The sequence below is a fragment of the Canis aureus genome, chromosome 4, assembly GCF_053574225.1.
Source record: "Canis aureus isolate CA01 chromosome 4, VMU_Caureus_v.1.0, whole genome shotgun sequence".
Taxonomy (NCBI): Eukaryota; Metazoa; Chordata; class Mammalia; order Carnivora; family Canidae; genus Canis; species Canis aureus.
In genome coordinates this window covers 77301269-77325205 of record NC_135614.1, presented here as the reverse complement: position 1 = coordinate 77325205, position 23937 = coordinate 77301269, and the positions used below count along the sequence as shown (strand labels likewise).

The 23937-nt window shown below is 41.8% G+C and overlaps 1 protein-coding gene across 4 annotated transcripts in view; it reads left to right on the top strand.

The window, feature by feature from the left end:
• The window catches only part of PDZD2 (PDZ domain containing 2), a 358446-nt gene that overhangs the window by 236542 nt on the left and 97967 nt on the right, over positions 1–23937 (top strand). The window lies entirely within an intron of this gene.

Sequence of the window (23937 nt, the reverse complement as noted above, 5' to 3'; positions counted from 1 at the left end):
GTGGCTCAGCGGTTTAGCGCCTGCCTTTGGCCCAGGGCGCGATCCTGGAGTCCCTGGATCGAGTCCCACGTCGGGCTCCCGGCATGGAGCCTGCTTCTCCCTCCTCCTGTGTCTCTGCCTCTCTCTCTCTCTCTCTCTATGTCTATCATAAATAAATAAATAAATCTTTAAAAAAAAAAAAGAAGATAGAGTTTGGTTTGCAAAAGTCTCTTTCTTTCTTTCTTTCTTTCTTTCTTTTTCTTTCTTTCTTTCTTTCTTTTTTTTTCTTTCTTTCTTACACACAAACAATGTGAGGCAGAGGGAGAGAGAGAATTTCAAGCAGACACTGCTGAGAGCAAAGCCCAACACAGGGCTTAATTTTACAAGACTGAACCACTCAGGCACCCCTCTTCTTTATTATTATTAAGTCAAGTTTATTGAGATAGAATTTGCTTACACTTTTTAGCATAATGGATTTTACCTAATTCCAGAAGACAGGATTAAATGCAATATACTTAAATGCTGAGACATCATGCTAACATAAGAAATAAACTTTCCAGTTGTCCCGGTCTTATCAGTTCTGACAAACACAAGTCATGTAAATCACCACCTCAGTCAAGAGGGAGAACCCTTCCATTCCCCCTAGGAAGTACCCCCCTATGGTCAAACCCACTCATCACCCCCAGCTTCTGGCAATCGCTTATGTGTTCCCTGTCCCTATTGTTTTGCCTTTTCCAGAATGCCACATAAGTGGAATCCTACAGCAGGTAACCATTTAGCATAATGCATTTGAGCATCATCCATAATTGTTACGTGTATCAGTGACCTTCCTTTCCACTGTGGGTAACCTTCCAGCGTACACATGTGCCACAGTCCGTTTATCTGTTCACTCCTTGAATGTGTTGTTACATCAGAGCAAGGTCTTTGCAATGTCTCACCAAAGAGAGGTTTGTGGCCCTTCTCTCCTGGCCAAATGCAGTCTACCGAACAGAGAAATTGTTGCTCTCGCGTGTGATCTCTGCCCTTCAGTCATGCTAGATTGTTATCTTTATGCTACCTCCTGAAGCATGGAAAAAATATGAAAACTAGACTACACAGAGTATGTATGTTTTCTTTTTCTTTGCCCACAAGCATCAGTACTCGATTTTTGTCTATTTTAAATAGAGATCTTATTTCTATCTCTTATTACACTTCGAAACCAGTTTGAACCCTTCTTATTTTTGGTTTTCGTTTGCTTTTTTTATATATATATTTTTAAGGAAAAATCTGTTTCACCTTCTCTAAAGGAAATCTGTCACTGTTTTAATACTATGACTTATTATTGAATTGTAATTATTATATAAACAGGGATGCCAGAATTAAAAAATCTCTTTTAAAGTACTGTTTTCAGTTTAAAATTGGACTTGTTCCACTAAATGTCTATGGTAATAATTTTGAGATATCTCTGCCAGGAGATATAGTATATCATAAAAACTGCACTCTGAAATTCAGGTTAGAATGGAGAAGGGAGAGCGATTTGAAATAATTATGTGATGGGAACGTCTGAATTCGTAACCTCTGTATACCTTTGATTTATAATTTGGTAAAAATAACTTTTAAAGAAAACCTTCTTGGATTTCATAACCTCAATTGAAAACTTGTGGGATGCTGATTACAGCATGGATATTTACTTTAAAGATTCTAAGCTAGGGCTGGCTGGGGTGAATTTGTTGTCTGTTTTTTAACGGGGGCGATCTTAGCTTATCACATCCTTAACTAAAGAACAACTATTCAGATTCTGTAGCTATAATCATGGTTCTTGAACGTACAGCTCCTCAGACAATCCTTTAAGGATACTAGATGCTGCTGCCTTCCTTTCCTATCTATAACTAAATGCAATTTCCATCAAAATCTGAAAAGAATTATTTTGGAACTTGAACAAATGAGCTTGAATTCATCTGGAAGGGAGAGAAGTAAGTGAATAGCTAAGAGAATTTTTGGAAAAATAAGAACAGTGAGGAAGGATGTGGGCTCTCTCACCAGAGAGCAAACTATACTTTAAACCTATAGTAATCCAAACAGTATGGTACAGGAATAGCCAAATAGATCAGTGGAACAAAGTAAGGAATTCCAGACAGGCCCATATATGTCAGGAAACTCGGTGTATGAAAAGGAGACACTTCAAAACTAGAAGACAAGTAACAGTCGGCTTCATGGATTTTATTGCAATAATTAGCTAAAACTTTTACAGGAGACTATGACGCTAAGTCCTGCCTTAAAATAAATGAATAAATTCCAGATGAGATAAAAAGCTAAACATAAAAATGAAACCTGTGAAAATATTAGGAGAAAATAGAATATTATCTGGGGGTGTGGGGAAAGCCTCATAAGTAAAACCATAAATACAAGAATTCATAAAGAAGACACACCAAACTTATGGATAAAAGGTGAAAGTTATAAGAATGGTTTTGAGGGTGATATGAAGGAGTGACTTTCACATCTTACTATACCTCTGCACCATATAAGTTTTTGCAAGACCATGTTCACAAACTGTGTCATTTTCTCAATGTGCTGACCACAGTGTGCAGACCATGGCACATGCTTATCAAGTATAGTAGCTACTACTATTTCTAAACCCCTTCCTCACTTGCAGTGATTCATGTTTCAAAAAATGTAGCTCTGTGTCTAAATATTTTTATGTAAAATTCTCTCATGTTTTGAAAATCCTCACCTTATTATTGATACTCTGAATGCTGCTTTCTACCACTTCACATTACTTCTCAATGCTGAGGGGTAAGGATTCAATTCTATTATTAAATGCATTGTGACTGTTGGCTTACGGTGTGCTTGGGAATACATTACACTCTAGGCAAGAACAGAAGAGAGACAGGGATGAGAGGTTGGAAAAGAGCCATGAACCTGCTTTAAGCTGTACATGGTCTTGTCAATCAGCATGACAAGCTCATAAAAACAACTGGGTAGCAATTTGAGGAGGTTTTTTATCATCAAATGCCAAGTTAAATGTAATCAACCCAAGGGTGGGGCATTGGAGGATGTCTAAGACCTGTGTTCTGTGGAACTGCTGAGGGACCTGCTTCTCAAGGGGTTGAGAAGAGAGGAGTCAAGGAGCCCAACAGTGGAAGACAGACATCTCTGGAAATTTTCCCTGTCCTCATGCTCCTTTGAAACAAGTGTCTTTCTAGCTGAGCCTATACTCTGAATTTGGGCTGATTCACACGTGATACTTTAGAATGTCAGATAAGAAAGTTAGCTTGCTTGTGGGGCTATAGTAGAGCTGACTTTCTCTGAGTATGTAGGGCAGAGCCTTGGGGCTGATGTCTGCTTCCCCAACATTTTCAACTTCATCATGTGGGTTTTCATTCTTCCCCTTCACCAATGGAGATTTTCATGTGTAGTTAGTTGACTTGTCTGCACATGTAGTCCAGGGGCTTGGATATAGTCATTGTGAACATTTTTCAGGTATTGCACTTGTATGCATCATGCTTTATATCTAAATATTTAATTCTCAAAGCAACCCATTTCGGATGAGGAAACTGAGGCAAAAAAAGAAAAAAACATAATTCATTTCGAGGTCATACAACTGGCAAGTGATAGAATCTGGATTCAAACTCAGGTCTGCCAGGCTTCAAAACCTGCATTCTGTACAATAGGCTGTTAGGTCTAACCCAGACCATTCCCAAGTGAACATCACATTCTCTCTGTGGCATCGGAGAATTCTGGAAGATCTTCCCAACCACAGTCCAACCAGTTCCTAAAACAGCAGCTTTTCCATCTCTTTCCCTCTGTACAGAAGGAGGAAGGTGCTCTGGACCAGGAGTCCAGATGGGCTCAATGAAGCTCCATCACCCTAAATATAGACTAGTGATAGCCACATCTTCCTTACACACCTCACAAGTGTGAAGTGGTCAGATAGTGATGATGATAGTATGACTACTACTGACTTTTGTAAGATGTAGTTATACCAAAGTAGGGTAGTATTAATGATAGCAGTGAGTGTCTGATGTGTAACCCCAGTAGTTCTGATTGGTCTTTTATCCCTCCACTGATACACTTTGCCTGACACAATTCTCTTGACCTTTCCTCCCACTCTCCCCTCCCTAGAAGGTGGCAAGTAGAGCAAATTCAAACTTTATTGGATAAGGAAGGGAAAATAGCCCTGTGAGATGAAGGCACCCACTAGAAATGTGGGCATGTTTGAAAGCAAATGTGACTGGGGACCCTCTCTTCACAAGAACTTTTAGGTGAGGTCTGAGCAATGCAAATGACTCAAGTCTTTAATGCTATTATGTAACATGCCTGTCCATGCTTCGCTGACAAGATGGCAGTCCATTTCTCGTGCTACAAGAAAAGGAAGGAGCTGCTGCCAAGTTAAAACATATGTTCTGATAACCTGTCAGATGCCGAAGGGAAAGGACACAGGAAACCGAACCCCTTCCAAAGTTTAGGGTCCTTTAGAAACCTGTGGGAAACATGGATAATACATGTTGACATCTTTATTGGGTTTGTTTGCTTTTTAAATACCTTCTGAAGCATGCTTAGTGAGGAGAGAAGCTGGAATGACAGCAGTTAATGCCTGTTGGCTCTGACCCAGGGGGAAATCACCACTCAGTGGTTTGAGCTCTCTGAAGCTCACTGTACCACAAGACCCCACCCTCGGGCAGGAGGTCACACATTACAAACCTATGACTGGGAAGTTACCAAGAATCGGCAGTGGCGTTACTGAGGTCATATTGTTAAGAGTGATCACGGAATCAACTTCAGTTGTCTTGCTGAAAATCGGAAAGTAAAATAATTGCTTAAACATGTTCCCTCCAACATGGTTTAAGAATCTCAGAGGCAGATACTGAATGGGAAAATAGTTGGTGTTTTGTGACTCAGATACCCACATGACTTCATCTCATAGATAGATGATCAGCTTTAGCCAGTGGTTTTGCCCATTGTATGGTCCTAAATCATTTCCCCTGCTTGGTAATATCTTTGTTGCTATGCCTCTTTAAAAAGTCATAAAAGACCAGGAAGATAGGGGCACTGATGATTCAAATTAATGAGGAATGGAACTGTGATGATTCTCCTGACGATGGTCTTCACCAGATCTTTAGGTTCCATTGCCTGATCAAAATGCATACATAACCTCTGTCTCTTGCTCTAACCAACGTTGCTGCTGTTTATCAGAAAAATGATTTACAAGTTGCAGCTGGAAATCTCTTTCATCTTGTCATCTAAATAGCAAACGTAATAATTTTTAAAATAAGCCAAGACATTTTATGCTATTCAAATGCAAAAACTCTAAAAATCCAAGAATTAACAGAGTATTGCTTTTCCTATTATTGATGCCAAAAGTACCACATAGGTAATGTTTCTCTGTATTTTAAAATACATATTTTAAGTATTTTAAAATGGAAGTGTCTGGGTGGCTCAGTTGGATAAATGTCCAACTTCAGCTCAGGTCATGATCTCAGTGTCCTGGATCAAGCACCATGTTGGGCTTCCTGCTCAGCAGAGAGTCTGCTTCTCCCTCTCCCAATGCCCCTCCCCCTGCTCGTGCTTTTTCTCTCTCACTCTTAAATAAATAAATAAAATCTTAATAAAAATAAAAAATATTTTTAAATGATGTGTATTATTTGAGTCAGTAAATCCTCTTTGTTCTTAAAGATTAATCTGAAGTAAACAGCTGCATTATTTGGGAAACGGGGAAATATATCTTGACTTTTTAAGAAGATTTTGTTTATTTTAGAGCACACACTTGGATAAGGGGAGGGGCACAGGGAGAGGGAAAGAACCCAAGCAAACTACATGCTGAGCGCAGAGCCCAATGTGGGACTCAACCCCATGACCCTGAATGACCTGAGCCTAAATCAAGAGTGGGATGCTCAACCAGATGAGCCACCAGTCTTCCCTACATCTTGATATTTTTAAAGATTGTATGAAAAGGGGTTTTAAAGCACTTTAATAGCATGTCTAATAAATTTATTTAAAATTACTTAGTTGTATAACCATGAAAAACATGATGAAATCATTGTAAGCAGGTCTTAAAGATTTTACAAGATTTCACCTTATTGTGAAAGAAGTTCAAGAGTCCAAAAGTCTTGGAAAAGCTGCAGAGGGTGTAAGGAGGCTGTATTCATTTCGTAGGACTAACATTAAAGAGTACCACAAATGCAATGTGGCTTACAACAGCAGAAATGTCTTTTCTCATGGTTCTGGAGGTTAGCAGTCCAAAATCAGGTTGTCCACAGAGGTTGTTCCTTCTGGAGGCTCTGAGGGAGGAAGCATGTCATGCATATCTCTCAGCTTCCATCTTTGCAGGAAATCACTGGCATTTCTTGGCCTTTACATGCATTGCTCCAATCTCTACTTCCAAACACACACCACCACCTTCTCTGGGTTTCTGTATGTTCTCTTCTGTCTCTTATAAGGACACTGTCATTGGATTCAGAGTCCATCCTGATCCCCTGTGGTTTTGTCTGGATCCTTAAGTAATTACGTGTGCAAAGACCCTATTTCTTTTTTTGTTTGTTTAAGATTTTATTTATTTATTCATGAGAGACACACACATACAGAGGCAGAGACACAGGCAGAGGGAGAAGCAGGCTCCATGCAGGGAGCCCAATATGGGACTTGATCCCGGGTCTTCAGGATCAGGCCCTGGGCTGAAGGTGGCGCTAAACCACTGAGCCCTCCGGGCTGCCCAAAGACCCTATTTCCAAGTAATCTCACATTCTGAGATTCTAGGTAAACGTGAATTTGGTTGTGGGAGGAGGAAACTATTCAACCCAGAGTCTTTCTACTACTGTATCTCCAGTTTGAAGGGGAGATAACTTGTTTTGGGGGAATTAGAATTCATAGTCAGATTCTGACACAGGGCCTTAAACAGGGTCTTAATTCTTGCCTGGACCTTCTCTCCTCAATCTAGACCCCATGCTTTGGCTCCTCCCAACTTCTACTGGACCTCAGGCTCCTGGTATTTCCTGAGGTAAACTTGCCCTGTCCGCATCCACCCCAAAGCAGGCCAGTCCCTCTTTTAGAAGCACAGCTTTACTGAAGTAACCTGCGCTTCTGTTGGAACATTTTTCACATAATTAATATTTTAAAATTTATAGAATATAAATTCACATATCTTTTTATTATTTTATGTATCAATATTATTAAATTTTTACCTAGTGCCAATAAATTTTATTAGTGTCCACTTTTTATATCATTTTGTTATATAAAATTCTGTTTCTATAATATGTTAATATAATTTATTATAATATAAATAATATAGCATTAATATATGCTATATATAGTTTATTATAATACATGATGTTAATAATATAGCATATTATATAATGTCAATTATGTCAATGATACTATGTCAATAATATGTCTATAATTAATTCATAATATACTATCATAATATATTTATAGAATTAATTAGAAAATTGACACATTAATTTATAACATTAATTATAGGTTGACTGAAACCTGTGAGGGCAGAAATCAACTGCATAATTCACTGTTTTGTCAGCACTGAGCCATCATGCCTGCACTCAGTATTTTGAACCTTATTCTCTTTATATCATCTCCTTAATTATCAGAGAAAATCTGTTCCTTGGCACAAGACTGACTCTTCTGGGTCTGCTAGTGAATGCCTCACAGGAGCTCCCCTTGTGGGAGCTGGGGTTGGGGGAGTAGTTGTGTATTTTTTCTCTTCAGCCTTCACATTCATCTGTGGAAGCTGAAGAGTTATTTATGGTTGGATTCAGTGTTGTCTGAGGGGTGTCTTCGCGTTGTGTTGAAATCCAAAGCGGGGCATTTTAAATACAGCTTCATTAGTCGGCCCTGTTGGAATTTAAGAAAATAATAAAATCTGAAAACTCACTTTTCTCATTTGTTCTTCCTCTCAGTTGCTTTTTTCCTTTTCTTCTATCCCTCACCTCTGCCCCAGGGAGAGAGAGAATTGGGACATCACAATTTTAAAAACCAGACGTTTTCTTTAGACCAGGTCTGTAGACTTTGGATGTGGAACTTAAGCCATTTGAAAGAGCCTGTGAGAGGCCCCTTTGGACTTTGCAACGTATTCACTTATATGTTTTGAAGTTATTTCGAGTAAAATTGGGCCTTATAAGCTTTCTGCCTGATAATTTAAAAATCACTCCTTTTCAGTTCTTGAGGAAACAGCAATATTGAAATTTTCCACAGATCTGTTTTGTCAGACTTAGCTTTTTCATTCCCTTCAGTCATCAAAGAGAGCATATCCTTTTGCCCAAAGCCAAAGTACTGGGATGGGGCCCTTGTGAGAACAGGTGATGCCAATATGTAAATCCTTTGAGGAAGTTGGACAGGGAGGGTAAACAAATCTCAGGTTGATGCTCTCAGTAGACCATAAAAGCAAATTTTAAAAGACTGCGGTCTCTTGAGGAGGAAATCTCTGACGAGAGCTAAAGAGGTATGGTGTTAACAACAGAAAAAAAAAAAATATCCTAGTTATTGAGAGTTGCCGTGTTCTCTGACAATAGGGTGTTCTGGGTCTTCCCAGAGCCCCACATGGAGCTCTTTAAGTATCTGGTGAATTGAGTGCCCTGACGACCTGACTTGGGACCACTGCCATCCTCAGAAAGCTCCAATCTGTGGTTTGCTCTTCACTTTGGGAAGCCAAAACAAGTTAAGATAGCCCTTTATCTGTGAGAAATGTTTGAGTGTAAGCGGAACAATGCCACATTGGAAAACTCTCATGGTTTCCCCCCCCAGAGATTCGAGAAGGTCCTTTGGTCAATGCTTTTGTTTCTCTTGCTTCCAGATTCTTACAGATTACACTCTTCCTGGTGTGCAGTTCAAGAAATAACTTTTTGGGGTGTTTGTTTTTCCAGGCAGCCCATGGCTCTGATTTTGTTTTTGGATGTTTTCCGCTTGCTCTAAGTTGGAGGGTTCCAAGTTTAGTGTGTGCCGTCTGCCAGCTATTTCCTGTTGAGAACACTTGGTAACAAAGTGAGTTCCTAATATTCTAAAACATGCTTGTGACTCAAATACCCGCACCTGTTTGCACCTCATATGAAAACAGAGGAGCCGGCTATTCATGCTGGGAGTGTTTTCCCCTAGAGTTGAAACCATGTGTCTATAGCGACCCTCTCTAGACACTTAAAAAATTTCATAATGTTCACTGTCTAATGGCATTGTAATATGTTGAAACATTTAATATTAAAACAATTGGGCTTTTGAAATCCTTGCCTCAGAAAAGTCAAAGAAGCCCTTTTAAAGGAGGTAGCTGAATGAAACGAGAGGGTTGTTGCCCAGATATCTGTGACAAATGGCAGAAAGGTACGTCAGGGAGGAGTGGATGCTGAGGGAGGCAGTGTCTCCTCGCATACACGTGCATCTGATTTGATTGTGGCAGTTGCCTGTGTCAGTGTGAGCAGCCCACATATTTTTACAAAGTATTAGGGGTCAGCTCGTCTCACAGCTCGGTTGAGATGGGTAACCTCCCAGGCTCCACCCTGAGTCCTGGGGCAGTTCCAGGACCTCTGGGACCATCTTCAGAGTTCAGGTCAGGCCAGAAAGCTTGCAATTGCTCTGGGAGTTGGGAGGCTGACCCTAACCAGATGGACACATGGAAGCAAAACAAGAGGCCTGTGTTTTGAAAGACATGTGTCTCATCCCTCTCTGGCAGAGAATATGGCCTGCAGTTGGCCCTAGTCGGTGCTGATTTCCTATACTAGCCTGATCCACCACAGCGCACACACCCATCCTCAGTGGAATGACAGAGGTCCACGAGGCCCTCAAAATGCCTCTCTGTGAGAGCTCTGTGTCTAAGGCACATTTGCCCTGCCTTTTCAGATCTTTGGTTTTAGAATCATTCTGACTCTCTGCGTGTCACTGTGAATTTGATTTTTCTAGATAGTCCTTTTCCCTGACTTGACTATGGTTCTCTCTGCTCCATTCAGACCACAGAATTGGCTTTGACTGCTCTTCTCTGTGAGTTTGCCTATCCGGGATTTCATACTGGACAATAGCAGCAAACGAGTCTAACTGGTTGACCTATGATTACCTAGCAAATTTCTGAGAGGGAAGAGAGCTAACATTGGCATTTATTATGTGCTAAGCAGGAAACCAGCCTGCTTAGTCCTCTATCCTCTTCAGTCCTCCCCATGACCCCATAGGTGCATGGGGCTGAGGGATTAGTCTCGGAGGTTAAGTGTCCTGCCCACAGGCCTGAGTGGCCGTGCTGACACCTGAACCAAGCATAATCTTGCTCCAAATACTTGATACTGGGGTGAATTTTGGTGAAGTTGTTCAGGTAATGAGTAAAGAGAGTCCTAATCCAAAGGAGCTCCTTTGCAGCAGGAGCCGTTTGCCCTTTGGTTTTTCCCGCTACCAGCCAACAAGTTTAAAGGAAATCTTTGTGAATGCTGTTGATCCAGCTTGACTTCTCAAGAATGCTCTGCTGGCTGCTTCTATATCCAGATTAGCTGAGTCCTACCCATCCCTAACAGACCTTGTTTGGCTCCTGTTATTTCCCATCATCTCCTTCTGGGGAAATAGTTTGTTAATCTCATTATATTGCCTTCACTCACATTGAGTTCTCCAGGAAGCAGATGCTGAGTTAGAGCTAAGAGTGCAAAATGTCTGTAGGGATAACACCTATGAGAGAAAATGAGAGGAAGCAGGCTCAGGCAGGGGAGCCGCACACCATGCTGCCCACCTGACAAAGTCCATGAACCCAACAGGAAGCTCTAAGGCAAAGTGTGCCCAGGGAAGTCCCCCACTGGGTAGAAATGGCCAGAACTCATCTCCTCATTGTCAGGTAGCAAGCATATCCTGTCTCAAGGTCCTTCTGGCTGGACTAAGAATCAAATTGACATGAGGCAGATTAATCGGAGAAAATCAAATTTAATAGCATACCAGGAATCCACACAGACATGGACATTCCAAAGACACAAAATGAGGTATATATGTCATTCTGAACTAAGGAGAAGGAGATGTAAGTGTCTGGGATTTCGCAAGTAGGGAATGCAATTCACAGAAAGATGAAAAACAGTAAATGTTTGGTAAACAGATGCTTGCTGGGCCACTCAGAAACAATGAGACATAGAGGCTTTGATCAAACAAGGCTTGCTAGGTTCTCTGGCTAGGCCTTGCTGATGGCTCTCTTCCTGGAGCAGGTCGTCTATCTAAATTCTTTTTAGGCAGTTGTGGAGGAGGTAAAAGAGCTTTTCCTGAATCTGCGGAGTTTTGATTGTTTTTTAAGTCAAAATAATCTTCAGGCCAAAGTGGCCAATCTTGGGGGGTCCTGCTCTTTGCCCCATCCCATCATGCTCACTATTGACCAGAAATTGCCCCAGCATGACCTTGACTTGAAAACCGAGCCAGTGTCTGATGAAGATCACAGAAGATCACAGCTGGACGTCTTGAGCTAACACACTCCTCACCAGCTGGACAAGTCCTTACTTGAGGGGCTGAGTGGTACTTCAGCCCAGAGATTTGCCTGCCTTTCCCTTATTCTGATCCATGTCAGCCCATCACCACTTGATAGCATGTTATCTTGCACAGAATCCACAGGAACAATGAGTATGGGATTCAGCATCTCTTGCTTATGGCCGGAAGGTGTACACAGACTGCCTACAATCTGGACGGGCAGTTCATCATGGAAGGAGAGGAGTCCAGGGCATAATGCTGCCTGAGGACCACTGGTCTGGAGTGAGGGTACTGTGGGAAGGGAGGGGGATGATTGAGCTCCAGAGTACACCTGAAGGAGAGGCTAACATTGCAGGGCACATCTTATGTTAGCCATTTTGTTTGGTCTTGACTGGGCTAGGGGACAGGTGTGTTCCTAAATCCTCTGATTCTAGCTAATCTAAGCCAGTATTGCCTCTACTTTTCCAGAATTCTTAGGGACTGTCTCAGCTCATACCTGAAAAGTGGAATGAGAGCTGGCCACTTCCACCCACACCCCAAGAAGCTACTCCACCCCTCCAACTACTAATGTGCCTTCCTCTTGTTTTCCCTGGGGCTCTTTTCTGATGGGTGCGGCACATATTTTGGGTGTTAACATACCACTAAAATGTAATTCCTTGTGATAGTAAAGTGGGAAGAGGTTTCTTTTGGCTGTTATCAGTTATAGCCTTCTTCCTTCATCCAAACCTAATCCTAATGCCCAACAGTAGGAGGAGGCTTTGTCACCGTGAATCCCAAGGTCACTGGCTGGGTTTGTTTGCCATCCCATGGGTATTTGAATCCCAGCTCCATCCTGGCCAGCTCTGTGACCTTGGGCAAGTTATTCTCTCTAAGCCTCAGTTTGCTCCTCTCTAAAACGTGACTCATAACATCAACCTTAATAGGGTTGCTTCAGACTGAAATGAGGTAAAGTGCGTGTGCAGTTAACTCAGTACACAGCATAGAGTTACAACTTCTATTGGTATTTTCCCCCTTGTCTATTATAACTCATGTTAGTTTTTTGGACCTTTAGTATAAACACACCATTGAAAGCAAGTTTTACGTTGTAGTATCAACGTTGATGCTTATACATCCAATATTTAAGGTTTCTTTAATGCTTAACTTACAGTTATCTTAAAAACCTCAGTAGACAAATACAAATGCCTCCATATGTTCTTCATCTGAACATAACTGAGAACCAGGTGCCACAAAGACACTCAATGATGCCACAGTTCAAATCAGTCAATATGGGCAGCCCCAGTGGCTCAGTGGTTTAGTGTCACCTTCGGCCCGGAGGGTGATCCTGGAGACCTGGGATCAAGTCCCACGTCGGGCTCCCTGCCAGGAGCCTGCCTCTCCCTCTGCTTCTCTCTCTCTCTGTGTTTCTCATGAATAAATAAATAAAATATTTTTAAGAAAATTGGTCAATATGAAGAGCACAGTGATTGGAAGCCCAGATTTTTAAATTATTCTGTCCATATCTGTAAGGGCTTGCCTTATCTGTTTTTCTAGGCCAGAGTTCTGTTGATCTGGCTTTTCTGTAATTGAAGCCCTCCAAACCAAAAGGAGTCCTAGAGGATCATGCAGATGGATGAACAAGAGGGAAAATATCCAACAAATCCAGCTTCTTAGGAGCATCTTTTGCTTAACGAGGAAGGTTGCAAAACTTATACAAAGCCAGTCTACAGGAACCTTTGTAGATTATGAGGTCTGTACAGTGCAGCCCTGTCTGTGAGAGAGCCTTGGAAAAGAAAGAAAAAGAAGAAAAGAAAATCAGGCTTTAAAAAATTCCCAGTACACTGTACAGAAGAGATTCAAGAAAAGAACAGTGCGTGACATTAACTGGAACACACTGATAGAGGTACTCATTTTGCAATTTCTTAAGTATCTTTTCTCTGCTGACTTCAAAACAGTGAAAGAAATTTGGAAAAGAAGCCCACTATCTTGATGGAAGCTGCTTTGACATAAGTGAAACCAGCCTTGGCGTGAGGTGAGGGCAGGCTCTGGCCAAGCCAGTGGAACAGACCCTGGAAGGATTGAGGCGAGTGGGGGAAATTGTTTCAAGATGGAGCTGGAGCCACTTGAAAGGGGAGGGAACTGGAAGGTCCAGACATTTCATCAGTGTTTGAATGAGTGTGTGAGTAGCTTCATGTGCGTTCTGAGATGCATAGACCCACAGAAGTCTCCCTTCTTTTAGCATCACCTTTGGGGAAGGGGAAGGAGAAGAGGGTGGCTGCCTTTTGAATGGTGCAGTGTGAGAGTTTGTGAACCCTCAGATTTGGTTGGTTTTAGGGAGGAGGTAAAGAAAGGGGGAATGTGTGTTACTAATTCTCAGGGCTTCCAGGATCTTTCACCATGGAGGAACATGGAAGTGGTGGCAGGGTCGATAAGGAACTGAGTCCCTGCATCATCTTGGACATGTTTCTCAGGGCTTGGAGGCACTGAAGCTAGAAAACAAACTGAACATAATGTCTAGGACACGGTCTGGCTTCAGTAATCCTTGAGCATTGATGATACCCTCTTTCAAGGCAAGGCCAAGGACATCAGCACATGGAGGGAGGGTTAGGAATTGCCATAGGAAATGCACCAAGCAAGGCTGGGAGGTTGGATGTTAGGCTGGACTCAAGACAGGTATTTTGTGTGTCTCAGACCTAGCCCATCTTCAGCTCTCAGGGTACCTCCTAGCAAAGACCTCTGTGATATGAAATGTCTTTTACTGGCCAGGGAACAAGGGATAGAGGAGCTATGGAAGGTTCATTAGCACCAATCCAGGCAAAGGAAATAGAGAAAAGACTCTGGGTCTTGTAATAACCTATTGTTGGTAATCTGGCCGAGACAAAAATAACATGGAGAAAATTAAAAATGAAATGCTGTTGATGTGCATGCATAGTAACATGAATATATTAGCATATGACACATAGTATATACTACTACATTAGCATGGTATTTGGAGCTTTTGCCTAGTTACTGTTAATGAGGAAAGATTTCCTTTTTTTTTTCTTTTTTTTTAAGATTTGTGTATTATTTTAGAGAACAGCAGGGAGAGGGGCAGAGGGAAAGGGGGAGAGAGAATCTCAAACAGACTCCCCATCAAGCGTAGCCTGAAGTGAGGCCCAGTCCCACAATCGTGAGATCATGACCTGAGCCGAAATCAAGAGTTGAATGCTCAACCGACTGAGCCGCCCAGGCACTCTGGAAAGATTTCCTTTTGAAGTGGAGTTGGTTTATGAGAACAGTGGAACAGTGGGGGAAAATCTGGGAAAACAGTGAAACAGTGGGAGAAAATGGGAAGGAGTGCATACTCCACTTAAGTGCAGTCACATGAGAATTAGTAAAGGTAGAAGAGGCTACCAGGGGTTTCCATATGACAGGAGGGTATATGAGACAGGATAGGTACGGTGCTAGCAGGTCCATGAGGGCTATTTCCTCAGGACAATTGGGTATGACCTGAAGGAAAATGAGAGACATATCATCAAAAGGCCACGTCTGCATGAGTCAAGATTTTGTAAGGGGTAAATGGCAAAGAGAATGCAGAAGGAGGTAGAGTGGTGACTAAGAACCTAGTAAAAAGGAATTGTGGACACAAAAGACCACATACTATATGATTCCATTTACATGAAATGACCAGAAGAGGCAACCTATAGAAACAGAAAATGATGGCTGGGGTGGGGAATGGGCATTACCTGTAATGGGCATGAGGGGTCTTAATGGGGTTATGAAAGTGTCCTAAAACTGATTTATGGTGATGGTTCCACCACTTGGTAAATTTCCTAAAATTACTAAATTATACATTTAAAATGTATGAGTTATATGTTGTGCAAAGCGTGTCTCAATAAAGTCATTTTTTTAAAAAGATTTTTTAATAGAAGGGATCTTCTCATTGACCCGTCATTTCTATTATGGTGCTTATTAAGTGACAGCCTCTATGCTAATGTAGGGGGTACAAAGATGAAGATCTTCACAAACAGAGAGCATAAGTAAGCAATTTTCAAAGAAAGCAAATGACTAATAAGAATTTTGACCTCATTAGTCATCACTGATGTGCAAATTATGACGTGAAGTAGGTTCTGACTATCAGGCTGGCAAAGATTAAAAAGTGACAGTGTTCAGGAACAAACAGTTCTCTAGGACACTACTGCTGGGATTCTAAATTGTTACCCCCTTTCAAGAGAAAGGATTAGAATTACATAAGAAACCCTTGTATACGCTCTTGACCAGCAAGAACCTTGGATCCAGAAAATCTACCCAAAGGAATTTATTTTCTGGGGTCTTAAAATACTATTAAGAGTCTTGCACCTCCCAAATTTCTATCTCCAGACTAGTCCTCTGCTCCAAAATCCAGGTTTAAATATTTAGGTTGCCCACACGATCATCTCAAGCTCAGCATGTCCAGAACTTAATTCCAGGATGGATCTATGCATTCAGGTCAGGTCAGAGAGCCCCAAGCCCAAAAAGCTGCTCTACTGGCTCAGACGATGGCATCTTCCCGCTTCTAGTTGCTAAAGCCACTTAGACACCATACATGACCTCTCGCTTTCTTTCACACCCTGTATAAGATCCCAAAGTGCAGGCTGTTGACTCTGACTTCAAAATAGATCATAATTTGGGCTTTTTTTTTTTTTTTTTTTTTTACCATCTCCACGGCTACTCTAACTTTGAACTTCTCTCTTGCTGGAATTTCTGAAGATGATCTTCCATCCAGTCTCCCTCCTTCTACCCTTGCCTCTACCACAGCCTATTCTCAACACAGGAACAAAGGCGATCATTTTAAAACATAGTACATGTCACCTTATTCCCCTGCTTCACACTAAACAACTCACCATTTCACACAAAAGTCTTTACGGCAGCTTGTGCAGCCTTCCCTAAACCCGTCCCTGTTACCATATCTCCTATTGCTCTCCTTCTCACTCGCTCCTTCTCTCAGACACTCCTGTTCCTTAAACACACCAGGCAGCCTTCCAGTTTACCACGATTGCACTGGCTCTTCCCTCTGTCTGGAACACTCTTCTCCTAGGCAGTGGCACAGCCAACTCTTTCATCTTCTTCAAGTCTCTGCTCACTGTGTTCTTCCCAGTGGGGCCACCTTAGGCACAGCATTTTAAAATTTCAACCTGGCTCTTCCAACTCCTGGCATGCTTGATCCTCTTTATCCTGTTCAGTGTGTTCTGTTTTCCATAACACGTCTCACCTTCTAACATATGATATAGTTGGATGCTTGAACGGGTCTATTGTTTATTGCCTATCTCCCCCTACTAGATAGTAAGCTTCACAAAGACAGGCATCATTTTGTTCACTGCTGTACCCCCAAATCTCTAACAGTGCTTGCATATAATAGGTATTCAATTATTTGTTGTTGAATGAATGAATGCATGAATGAATTTGTAATGAACAAGTAGTAATAAACAGCTTTAATGTCATAAAGGAAAAAAGTGATGAGTTCCCAGGTACATTTTCTTTTTAAAAAAAATATTTAGGGAATCCCTGGGTGGCTCAGCGGTTTAGCACCTGCCTTTAGCCCAGGGCATGATCCTGGAGTCCCGAGATCGAGTCCCACGTTGGGCTCCCTGCGTGGAGCCTGCTTCTCTCTCTGTCTGTCTTTCATGAATAAATAAAATAAAAAGAAGGACTTCCTTCACTTTAAAAAAAATATATTTATTTATTTGAGAGAGAAAGCATGAGCGGAGTGAAAAAGCAGAGAGAGAGGGAGGGGATCCCTGGGTGGCGCAGCGGTTTGGCGCCTGCCTTTGGCCCAGGGCGCGATCCTGGAGACCCGGGATCGAATCCCACGTCAGGCTCCCGGTGCATGGAGCCTGCTTCTCCCTCTGCCTATGTCTCTGCCTCTCTCTCTCTCTGTGTGACTATCATAAATAAATAAAAATTAAAAAAAAAAAAAAAAAAGAGAGAGAGGGAGAAGCAGACTCCCTGCTGAGCAAAGTGCCCAATGTGGGGCTTGATCCCAGAACCCTGAGATCATGACTTGAGCTGAAGGCAGACGCTTAACCCACTGAGCCACCCAGGTACCCCACTAAGTACATTTTCTGAGCTCATCACTCCACTCATGAGGTGAAACTGACTCATGCATGCACAGCAAAGTCTGACTTTCCCAGCATTCCTTCTGCACCCCGGCGAAAATGGGACCATTATCAGGATGACTTAGTGAAGCTATGTGGCTGGAGTTTTGATTTGATTCTGTATAGGCTGCGAGTTGATCTCACATAGTTATAAGAACCCCTGATTCATTCACAGTAATTTAATAAAGAAATGAAATCAGTTGCAAAGAGAAGCCTGAAAGTTCTCTTTTATGAGCCAGTATCTCTATCTCTGCAGGATGTTTTATTAGGTCTGTTCTCATCAGCGATCAGACATTTTCTACTTAGTTTAGTTTCTGAGTTTCTTTTTTCAAAAAGGTATATGATTGCTTTAAAAAAATCTTTTATTGATTTGTATAGAAATAAGGTACATGAAAACTTTTGAAGAAAACTGGAACTTCCTGTAAACCTGTTGTCATATGTTAGAAAGGACCACAACTTGCATCCTTTCTGTTAAGCTATAGTGGAGTTGAAAGCGTATGCACGTGCATCCTAGCAAGGGCTATTTAAACCACGCTTGTTAGTTTGAGATGTGAATTTTTAAGATAAATATGAAAATCAGTGATACCTTATTGCTTGGAAAGCATAACAATTTTTTTCCATTAATCACACGAGATAGCTGCTTTTTATCCAGTCTTTCTCTACAGTGTCTCTGACACCCCAATCCCTTTACATCCAGAAGCTCTTAGCAGGAAACAGAAGGAGAACCAGCTCTGCTTCTGCAAGAAATGGAAATTACAGCCAGCAGTTGCAGGAAATGGAATTCCAGTAGGGCAAGGGCAGAGGGAGTGCACCTAACACTGCTGAACACAAATGTGGCTTCTGCCTTTGAGGCTGATGCCCTGAATTTAATCTGTGTTTATAGAATAATCAGAGGGTAGGAACATGCACCTTCTTTCTTACTCCTCTTAGTATAATTTCACCCCTGTCTGATATGCCTTCAAGAAAGATTCAGTATTGGTTTGTTTAAGATGCTTATTTATTTTTATTTCTCAGTCACTGGTGTCAAGAAAAAATATATCATTAAGCTCCTTTGATAAGTTCGAAGTTGGGGAACAGGACCAATTATAAACTGAGTCACTCTGTGTATCATCCTGCTATATGCCAAGAACTATGATTTTACTCTACTAGTAAGCTAACCAAGTTGGCCTGCCACAGTTTCCTGAATGCCGGCAGAAAGCATGAGATTCTTGGATCAAAGATGAAAGACAGTTTATTATTCATAGAAATAGCAGTAGCCAGAGTTTCAGGATATTTGCCCCAATTCCCTTCAGGACAACAAGGGTCTCTGTCCTGGTGTATAGATGGGTATGATTTAAATTTTACTGCTAAGCCAAGGGGTGGTAGCAAGTTTTGGTAGCTGGTAATTTGGGTTGGGTTTCAATGGCTAATATTGTATCATAGGTTAGAAAAAAATCTTGAATAAATATTTACCCTATTCATCACTATCAACTTGTGTTTCCCAAGCCAAGTTGTATGATAAAAAATAATTAAATACAGATTTTATAACAAGAGAACAGATTCACATATTCATATTCTCGACTCCAGATGAGGGAGAAGAGGGAAGAGTTGCTGCCCCCCAGCTGTTAATGCTGGATGAGGAGGTGACAATCAGCAGAACTGGGCTGCATCGGTCACCTCCCTCACCCAGCAGTTGGAATATGGTGATCTGTTCACTTATACTCTAAGCCTAGATAGACTCTGGTCTATTTTCAGTACCTTATTGGTGCCTGAGCCCCATCTTCCTCCGTCTAATCAGGGCTGACTTTCTCTCTCACTGTCCTAGCAAAGATGTAGATGGATTTATTTTTATTTTCATACCCCAGTATGAGCCCACAGGGGTAGCAGTCACTCTTAGTACAACATACAGCCCCCAAATTCTGCCTACAGAGTCCCCAAAAAAAGTTTGGCTCATTCCAGGGAGGGCTGTGGAATCCAGGAGAAGCCCACAATTCAAGGTAGCTGGAGGCAGCACCTGAGAGAGACTGCCCTTGGGGAATCTGGTTCTCCAGGAAGTGCTTGTCATCTTCCCACCCTCTCTCATGTTGCTGTCCGAACTTGCCTCCCTCCGTTTCCCAGCCAAGACTTCACTGGAAAACTGATCTGTATATATTTAACACTTCCTCTCAACACGTTCTTCTCTGGGAACCTACAGATTTACAACCTCAGACAGCCCTCTGGATTAATTAGGCTTAGCAGGTTTTCAAAGGACCACAAACAGCTTTTTAGCCTCCCCTTGCCTCTTAGGCAAGAGGCAATCATGGGCAAGAACAATTGATCTCCGTTCGTCCTGTGTGTTAGAGTGGCTATTAGCAGTTGGTCCCATTCCGTAAAACTCATACCCGGTCATAGGAACTCATCTAGAAACGTCTTGCATTCAGTGTTTGTTCTCCTATTGTCTGTACTGGGGACCTGACTTACTCAGTTGAAGTAAGAATGTCTGCTTTTCAGAAAAGTCTGAGTTCTAGAATTCTTCAGTGTTGTCTCAGTTTACAGTGTTTCCATGGTATTGTGGTACAGGCCAATGCCCGGGGGTGGCGATCCAAGTTACTCTGAATTACGCACACGTATACCCCAATGGTTCTGCTGAGCAGCACCCGTCTGTGGGGGCACAGCCATCAGTAATTGATGGCCAAATGCCCAGGATGATTTTTTTTTAAAGATTTATTTATTGAGGGATGCCTGGGTGGCTCAGGGTGGGATCCTGGAGTGCCAGGATCGAGTCCCACATCGGGCTCCCTGCGTGGAGCCTGCTTCTCTCTCCGCCTATGTCTCTGCCTCTCTCTGTGTGCTCAGGAATAAATAAATAAGTAAAATCCTAAAAAAACAAAAAGATGTATTTATTGAGAGAGAAAATGAGAAGAACAAATGAGAACACAAAGGGAAAGGGAGAAGCAGACTCCCCGCTGAGCAGGGAGCCTGATGTGGGGCTCAATCCCAGACCCTGGGACCATGACCTGAGCTGAAGGCAGATGCCTAACTGACTGAGCCACCTAGGCACCCCTGCCCCAAGATGATTTTCAAAGGAACCTGAAGATTGCTTCTTCTGAGGACTTTGGTGGAACAATCTAGAATATCAAAATTGCACAGCTGCCTCAAGCCTTCTTTTGATAGAACTGATGGATAAATAATGTGTGTTGCTGGCCTTCCAACATCTATCTGTCTTTGTGTCTCTCTTATCTCCTATCTCCCTGTTCTTGATCTTTAAACTCCAGGCAGCTTTATCCCTCTAGCTTTTCTTAGCTCCACCTCACCTGCCAACCCTTCCTAGACCTCCCACCCCTGGAGAGCCCAGACTCCAGAATTATGATAGAGCATCAAGAAACAGAGGAAGTTCTCAAAACTTCTTTTTGGTTAAAGCACATTTTGAGGGGAAAGGAAGGTGGGAAGAGACTTGGTCACAAAAGCTGCTTGCAAAGACCAAGTGAAGTGAGGAACCTCAACACATTTCAGGGAGAGGTTCTAGGCTCAAATTTGGAATGTCATTTCTGGATTTGCTTGTCTTTCCTCATTTATTTTAAGACCATCCTGGGACGGTCAAGATCAAATAAATTTTAATTGAATTGAATAACTTTACATGCCAGAGGACAGTTTCAAATTTTGAGACGAAACCAAAAAATAATTATATGATAGAGAAGCTTCTAAAAGGTTCATTTTACCAGTTATTGTTGAAGAGGAGACTTACTTTTCTGGACCAGGATTATACTCCATTTCTTCTTTCTCAAAGACTGACTTTGAAGTTTAAAGATTCTAATGGGGGGGTGGGTAGGAATTCTTTTGAATGGAAACAGGGATTTGGAAGTATGAATTAGCTAGGAAAGTGCTGGAAAAGTTAGGTAAGTCACTTCAGTACGGATGGATAGGGAATGAGGAGGCATTACGTATAAGGTGATTAGAAGAACTACAAGAAAACTACCCCCTGCCTAAAAGTCTTTCTCACCAAGTTGCTGCAGTATCCATAGTTCATTCCTTACACTTTGTCTTCGGGATGACCTTAGAAGATTCAGTGTCCAGGAAGGAATAAAGTAACCTGTCATACAGTTCCCCGAGGTGTCAGAACCTTATTTATTGCTAGGAAGTCAGGAGACGATAGGGAGATGGTGCCAAACTAAAGATAAACGCCTCTTGCTTTGTCATTTTGTTGAGCATAGATCTTGCAGAAACAATAAAATAATCTCCAGTCACAAGGTTCTTGGAGCTTCCATGCGAGTAGAAATAGTCAAGATCCTATACTCTGAGTCAGTGGGCCTGCCTTTTTGGTACTAAAAAGAAGGTCTCTGCACCCATCAAAATGCTCAGAGTTTTTATGCAAAAGATAGAATCCCAAAAGCAATTGTAAAGAAATTGCCTCTCCAGGTAAGATTTTTTTGCAGATTGATAGTAAATGTCCAGGAGACCTAGGACAACCTGAACATAAAAAGAATGTTTCTGTTTTTTCCAGGGTCTGTTTTGTCCTGGGCACTGGGTCAGTACTTTTGCCATGACCTGCTCCTTTAATCCCCAGAAGTCTTCCCAAGAAACTTGTATTCACAGATATCAAATTGTAAAGGCAACTTGGAGACGACTTATTTTAACATCCTCGTGTTACAGATGAGGACACTAGAGTGACTGAAACATCACAAATGCACAGTGTGCGGGGGTTTGGGAAGCAGGAGGGCCTAGGTTGACCACTTGGCAGTTATGTGAACCTGGGAACATTAACTAATATTTCTGAGCCTCAATTTCTTCTGTAAAGGGTGTTCTTAAGGAGCACCTGCTCAAAGAAGCAACTCAAAACTTGGCCAGAATTATTACGTTTTGCTATTTTTTTGAGACATAATTCACATAAAATTCACTATTTTAAAATGTACAATTCAGTGAGTATATTCACTTTGTTGTGCAACCATCACCACTAATTCTAGAACATTTCCGTCACTCCCCAAAAATCCTGTACCTGTTAGCAATCCCAGTTCTCCCTTCCCCCTGGCTCCTGGCAACCACTGACCCACTTCCTGTCTCCGTGGACTTGCCTATTCTGAACATGTCCTAGAAATGGAATGACATATGGCCTTCTGTGGTCTGGCATCTTTCACCTAGCATCATGTTTTCAAGCTTCACGTAAGTTATAGCACATACTTCATTCTTTTTATTGCTAAATAATATTCCATTATAGGGATAATACTACATTTTGTCTGTCCGTTCACAGGTTGATGGAAATTTGGTATAATCACCATTGTCTGACATGGTTGGGCCAAAGCCAGAATGAGGACTTGGGTGTCTTGACCCTCCCCCCTGGTCCTGTTTTTACTGTCCCTTCACTGTTTTTCACAACATCTGGCATATGTCTTACATTAAAAGTAGTGATTTGCTCAAAGGAACCCCTACAGCCTAGCTAATAGCTACTTTTAAGGTTTTATACCTTTACAGAAATTTTTCCAGGGTGGGAAAAAAAATACACAATTCAGGAAAATGAAATCTAAACATCGTAGAAAAAATTGTGCTGAGAACCAGTTTAATTTTAATTTACTAGACTCTAGTAGGCTGCTCTTTACCTGTTCATCTCAGTGTATTGCATGGAACAATCCAAGGTCTGTGTGGTACCTTTTATCTGCCTGGCTTTTATGTGTAAGTTCATTACCATGGTTTATAGATCAGGATCAATGAAAGTTTTTATTAACTGTGATGATTGTTTGAGGACCCATTTTCTCTTGTTCACTCTACTCCATGGTAAAAATTGAGAATTATTCCCTTCTTCAGTGAGACTGGCACTGTCCTGGCATTAACCTGACCATTAGGTATGGGTGATAGATACATGCCTTTGGCCCAGAACTTAGTACATTTCAAACACAGCTGGTCACCTCTCCTTACAACCTGGTCCCTTCCTGCATACTGACTGTCCCCAGCTCTCAGGTCTGAGCTTCAGGCCTGGAGGGAGAACAGCTAGTTTGGTACATTTGAAAAAGTTCTCAGGTTTTCACTTTTTGAGGATGTAGGCAACAAAGCCCCAGACCTCCTCTTTGTGGGCACATGAAGACCGGAAGCAGATCCAACTCATTAAGGATTTGGTTGTTGACATTCTTTGCTTGTGACCGGGTGATGTGTAGAATGTGGCAACATTCCATGGTGAAGGCATTTTCCTGGGTTTATCTGGGGTTTGTGCTTCCTTATCTTGGGTGCCATGAGTGGAGGGTCTAGCCCAGCCTGGTTTCCTGACTTTGAGCAAGTGTGTTTTCTTTGCTAAAGCTTTAATGGTCCTGAACACCACTAATTACTTATCTCGTTTGATGTTCTATTTACGGTTATTCCTTAAGATCTGGAGTAGTTATTGTGTGTCAGGCTTCACATGCATCGTCTCATTTATATTATTTCCTGCTTCTGAGTGTTTGGCACTCCTCAAATACATGAAATGCAACCAAGCCTGGCTTGTCTTCTTCGGGCTAAGCATCCTTCATTTACCAGTTGCATCTTGGTACCAGCCAAC